A 6,762-nucleotide genomic window follows, 5' to 3' on the forward strand; every position below is an offset into this window, starting at 1 on the left:
TGGCCGCCAAAATAATTGATTTTAGCCAATATATTCATATCTACAGCACATGTCATTGCCAATTGAAGATCATTACCCATGTTTTCAATATCAAGGAGTGTAATGCAATCATCAGAAATTATGTCAGATGGCGCCGCCATATTGGATTTCAAGATGGGAGCCAAATTAATGATATTTTTGTCAATATTCATATCTACAGTACCTAGCACTGTCAATCAAAGACCGTTGCACATGTTTTCCATAACAGGGACTACCATACAGCCATCAGAAATTATGTCAGAAGGCCACCATATTAAATTTCAAAATGGTCGCCATCTTGAAATTTAATATGGTCGCCAAAATAATTAATTTTAGCCTATGTATTCATATTTACAGCACATATCACACCAATTGAATGTCATAATAGATCAGCTTGTGAATTAACCCAATAAAACCTACTGGAAAATGTTCGGCATAGTACAAGAATGGCCACTACCAGACATTCTTAATGGTGAAAATAATATTTCCACTCCTTGACGGATTATTATTAGCTGATGCAGCAAAACATAAGTAGGATATATAGACCGACCAGGATATAGGTGTGCTTATAGTCCAAAAGAGTACTCAATGAGGTTTCTTGTTTTTTGTGTGAACACGGAAGCAAACTTTTTAAAATCACGTTTCTACAATGAGTCTTTTGGCTTCATTAGTATTTCAAATGCACCAAAAATTAATTATTTTGGCGGCCATCAGTTAATTGATTGGATAAGGCTTTTTATTATCGGCACACATTTATGATGTAACCTTACAAAACAAAAACAAAAGCATAAACAAATAATGTGTTCCGCCTTACACAATAGATACGGTAAACTGATGAAAACATTCAGTTGGAAAACTAGGAAGAAAAATACAACGGAAAATACTGGGACAAGATAGCCGGGGGGTAAATAGCAGTTGGAAAACAGCCTTAAGAAAAAGCCTGGAAAATAGCTGAATGGAAAAGAAATCTTCTAGCGGAAAAAATCCGAGGCGAAAATTAGGTGGCAAGTGCCATAGTGGTATTTTCTTTGAATTAAAACCTAAAACCTCTTCGATTTTGAGTCTACTCGGTCTTCAAATCTTCCCTGGGGAGAGAGATAGATGCAGATATTAAAAATCATCTATATTAAAGCTAGTTTTAGCATAAATGAAATTATGTAAACATAAGTCAAATATTAAAATTAATGGTGTGAAGACACTAATATCGAATATACCTCATGTCTATGAGATGGCTAATTATCATTTTCAAATGGTATATAAACACATATGTAAATATTAAAAGGAAAAGAAACAGAAAAGAAAATGAATAGAAAATGAATATAATGGAGAAAGTAAAAAGAAATAAAAGAAAAATCAAGAAAAATTAATAAAGGTATATAGATAACTTTAGCATAAATGAAATTATGTAGACATAAATTAAATATCACATTCAAGTAATGGTATGAAGGCAATAATATCGAATAAACTAGATATCATTTTCAAATATGCATAATTATATATATATATATATATATATATTTATATATATATATATAATATATGTATGTATGTATGTATATAATTAATTTTTGTGTGTAGCACTCTGTTTATATAATTAAATAATGCTGAAAACAGAGATCGAATAAATGGAAAGTGATGTGAGTATCGTATCGGAAATAGCCTGCCAAATAAAAAAAACAATTTAGTTATACTGTTTGTTGATATACTGTTTGCCAAAGAATACTCTAGAAGGCATACCTGTATTATAATGAAGTAACATAGAATCAATGTTGCTGCGTAGCATTGTGGTATAACTAGTCAAATAATGACAGAAACAGTGCTAAATGCACTCAAACTGCATGCAAATGCCACCCAAACTTTGATGTTTCCATTGAGTTTCCAAAATCCTCAAACCACTGCTTTTACACCACTTTATTCTCAGTTTAATGTTACTTTTTTACATAATCGGCGTTTGCCTGTAAACAATAAGATGTTTTCTAGCCAATGTTGCTTGGCTGGCCGCACACATAGGGTTTTTAATTTATTTTCGTGGGCCACACTTTGCCCACCTGTGGTATATGTATACACGAATAAAATATTTTGTATTCGACTGTCTAGAAGCGTTTTTGCATCATAAAATAAACAAGTAGATCAAAAACATTATTGATAAAAATCCAATATTTTGGTGGCCATTTTAAATTTCAAGATGGCGGCCATTGAGCGGATTATTTTCTGGAGTTTTTTTTTTTAATTATCCTTAGGTATCATAGTATCACTGTAGAAAGTTTCATGCTTTCTTCCAAAAGTGCACGATTTTTCTCCTTAGCCGCTCTACTATCTATCGAGGTCAGCAGGTATGTGCTGTCAGACAACCCCATGCACAGTGACCATAGTACACTGATATGTGTCCACTGACGACACCTCTTCAGTAGACTTACTCTTTTAATAAAGTGACACATGTCATAGTTGCGTATTGCAGGCACCCTGTATATTAAAATTTCTTTTAAAAGACATACACCTATTTTTTTTTTTTTTTTATTTATTTGTTAACGGAAAACTACCATGCTAGATAGTCAAAATCGACTCAATACAACCTCATATTCCTCAAATGTGCTGGGCTTCAAGGGGGCTTCGCCCCCTTCGACCCCACCAGGGGCTCTGCCTCTGGACCCCGCCCGGGGCCCTGGGCGGCCCCCTGGCCCCAGCCTAAGGCTGCTCGCTTCGCTCGCAGATTACACCCCCCTTTTTTTTCTGGCAGGCTGCATCCGCCCATGCCCTCGGTGCTTCGTACCTTGGCTGGTCGTCCATTTTACTTTGGCGCCCCCCCCCCCATTTTTTTTGCTAAATCCTGTATCCGCCCCTGTCTACTGTATTTTATTCTATGCAGATATTCATCAACGCCTACCCTTATCTTGATGAGGGTAGGGCTGTGATATGGACCAGTACACCGAGGTAACCCTTACTCGTCTCGAAAGATGTACTGGGTTCTTTAGTGGACAATTGTGTACACTGGGCCTATGGTTTATAGTACTTGTTCGAGAAGATTGTTCTACCACCAGAAAAACAGACGAGTGTGCCCTTCGAACAAGTGCCGATATTATGGATGTAGGTTGCGTGCTCCTGCCTTAACCGCTCGGCCATTCGACTCGCCATCATGTTAGACCGCTAGGGCAAAATATATTATAAGACACTTTATTAATAGGCATGGGCGTACATGCATATATTCCTAAAGACAGAAATCGTTAATTTACATTTTATAGAACATTTTTCTGAAAGTTTTGAAATGCCTTCGTACCGTAACAGCAGCTATATATATTAGTAGACTTTATTCTGTTGTCGAGAGGATAAACAATGTGCTACAATGTTCAAATTTTCCTCTTCGCCATAATATGCCTGTCTTAGTGGTTGCAAATGTGATGGAGGGAGGGGCTCGACCCCGGCGGACAGGCCAAGCATCCTCTTTCCCGACCCCCCCCCCCCCCCCGCACCATTCCTTCCACTCTTCCAGTCGATCATGACTCGACGGAAGAAAAAAGGAAAATGTTCTCATTATTAAAGATCATCCCCTCCAAAATTCTAGATGTCTCAGAACCGCGTAAATGGCCCAAAATTGTTGTAACATCAGCCAAGACGTTTTATTAGGCGTAATGCCAACTGACGTAGGTTAATACATAAGGAGTAGGCCTAGATGAAAATAGGCATAACTTTCCCATAATGTTTGGACCTCATTTACTCATAACAAAAGTAGGAGGCATCAGAGACCAGGATTAAATATTAGTCCAAACCCATATTATTACGGCTAACAAATAACCTGCAAGATTAATTAGTTTATTTGCAGCGATCACCTTGCCCCCCGCCCCATTCCTTCCACTCTTCCAGTCGATCATGACTCGACGGAAGAAAAAAGGAAAATGTTCTCATTATTAAAGATCATCCCCTCCAAAATTCTAGATGTCTCAGAACCGCGTAAATGGCCCAAAATTGTTGTAACATCAGCCAACACGTTTTATTAGGCGTAATGCCAACTGACGTAGGTTAATACATGAGGAGTAGATGAAAATAGGCATCTTTCCCATAATGTTTGGACCTCATTTACTCATAACAAAAGTAGGAGGCATCAGAGACCCCAGGATTAAGTATTAGTCCAAACCCATATTATTACGGCTAACAAATACGGTAACCTGCAAGATTAGTTAGTTTATTTGCAGCGATCACCTCGGGTGCCGAAAAGGGGATATTTCAGTTTTATTTCTCTCTTCCATAGTTTGCTGTTTTACGAGGAAAGCAACGCTATAATGAATCCTGAAACTGTCAGCAAAGTGTTTCCTTGTTTTCTTTTTACTGGCATCCCGCTTTGATAACACATAACATTACAAGTAAAACCAGGGACATAATAATGCATACAATAGCTCATTGATAGAAGTATAACTAAAAGGTGTATTGTATAAGGAGACCCGAAGGAAATCGGCGTAGGTCTATAATAATAATGGTGTTGATCATTATCACCAACAACACTTCCTCAACCAGTTAATAAATATCAGCTCATATATTCCCCTTACAAAAATGATATATTAACGCCGACATTATTAGTACCTGGGAAGCCAGAATGTTTCCTTTACCCGGATGTAAAATGACGCCAGTCATTTCGATGAAAAGCTGGTGTCAGTAATCACTTAACACGAAGTTAATATTTTGATACTGGCAGATAATATACTTGCTGGCGTTTTTGTTACAGTAATTTGATTCAAAACCACATGCATGTAGCCCTACTAATAGACACTATAATAATAATATAATTATATGATAGGCAACAGACAACCAATATCATGTTGTAGAATCAGAAACTAAAATCTCAAAACTCTAGCAATTAAAATGCTAATTGTCGAAAAAGATTAAATATATCAAAACAATTCTCTGTTACTGATATTATTATTATTATTATTATTATTATTATTATTATTATTATTATTATTATTATCATTATTGTTATTATCATTATATTATTATTAGTATTAGTATTATTATTTATATTATTATTATTATTATTATTATTATTATTATTATTATTATTATTATTATCGTTATTATTTTTACAGGAAGGGAACGCCTGTAAAAATAACATAAGTTTTAATGGGGAACCGTCTTCTGCCTTGTCACCCTCCCATTTTTGATTGACTTAAAAATATTAGCCTGGAAAATATTCTCATAAATGAGCCCCCCCCCCCCAAAAAAAGAAGGAAAAAAAGCTGTCTATTTAACCAATATTTGTACAGCAAAAAAGCACTCTAATATGTTAAGGATGGTGAGTGGAGGATCCAGACATCAACAACCATCGCACCCTATGCATCCGCCCGGGAGTATCATTTTATCATTAATATGAACTCAATATATGTCAATAATGGTAAGACATTGGGGCAGAATATATTTCTGGTTTAGATTTTCACTAAATTCAAACTTGTAGACTTAGGAGGTCTAACTTAATTTGATTTTGAAATCAATCCAATTGAAAGTTTATTCTTAGAGACTATTACCTCAGCATATACTGTAATTTAAATACATAATACACAGACATTTTACTGAAAATTTATTAACCATCAAATATGCAGCACCATTTTTGTTTGTGAATGAATAGTAGTCTGAGGTATTCAATCTCTTATTGTGTATTAATCCGCCATCTCTGGAGATGTGAACTTAAAGATCCGTTCTTCCTTTGTTCATTTTAACTATCAGCGGAAACATTGTCTTTCTGTTCAATTACCTCAGAATTAATAAAATCATAAAAATGCAGCGCGTTGAGTCGTTAATAGCGGATGTCTTGGAACTGCAAGTATTGTACAATATGGCGCGAGTTGAGTAAACGATCCTGTTTTTACTTAAATTATTCAGTTGTTAGATATTATTGTTAATAATACATTTTGTTACTGTAATCAAATTCCATTCAGAAATATGAACATAATAATATACATTTTTTTATAAGAACCATTAAGGTTTTGCCCAGTCTCAGTGTTCTTCCTTTTTTCCCTTTTTTCTTATTGTTTGTTCTTAACTGTTCTTATTTTGTTCTTATTTTATACACTTTTTAATGATAGAAAAAGTTATAATTGTACAACAGTATATTATTGTACAGTATTATAGATGGTATTACAGAGTCACAACTACTCCACATAAGGTACAGATACGATTTGTTGGTTTTTCTATTTTAAAAAATAAAAACCTCATTTGGCATTTTGCCCCAGCCTCAATTTGTTTTTATTTCAACCTCAGTGTTTTTATAAAAAAAAAAAGAGTGTATAATACTAATATCATTATAATGTTATGATTAATATTATCATCCTCCATCATATTTTTTTATTATTATTTATTTAGGCACACAATACATGTGCCAAGGATTGTCAATAGCGAATATATCACTGTCCTACTTGTAGGTGACAATCCCTTACACAAGACAAACATACACACACGATGCTTTATACAAACTAAATCTCAATATGAGATGAGTGGAGTTGTTTTGGTCGTGAGAAAAAATCCAGCAACACTGACAGGAATTGAATCCATGACCCTGGGATTGGAGGGCAAGCATCTTAACCACCAAACTATTCAATTCACTACATTATTTATCATCATCTATATTATTATTATTATTATTATTATTATTATTATTATTATTATTATTATTATTATTATTATTATTATTACTATTACTATTACTATTATTATTATATTATTATTATTATTATTGTTGTTGTTGTTGTTGTTGTTGTTGTT

At 34.3% G+C, this 6,762-nt stretch overlaps 1 protein-coding gene across 1 annotated transcript in view; it reads left to right on the forward strand.

Annotated features, from left to right (window-relative positions):
* Nucleotides 1–6,762, forward strand: part of LOC117125051 (fibropellin-1-like) — a gene marked incomplete in the record, with an annotated part of 28,281 nt that overhangs the window by 9,738 nt on the left and 11,781 nt on the right.

The sequence above is a fragment of the Anneissia japonica genome, unplaced genomic scaffold (genome assembly GCF_011630105.1).
Source record: "Anneissia japonica isolate Jap-2015-1 unplaced genomic scaffold, ASM1163010v1 scaffold9_len2422644_cov172, whole genome shotgun sequence".
NCBI lineage: Eukaryota > Metazoa > Echinodermata > Crinoidea > Comatulida > Comatulidae > Anneissia > Anneissia japonica.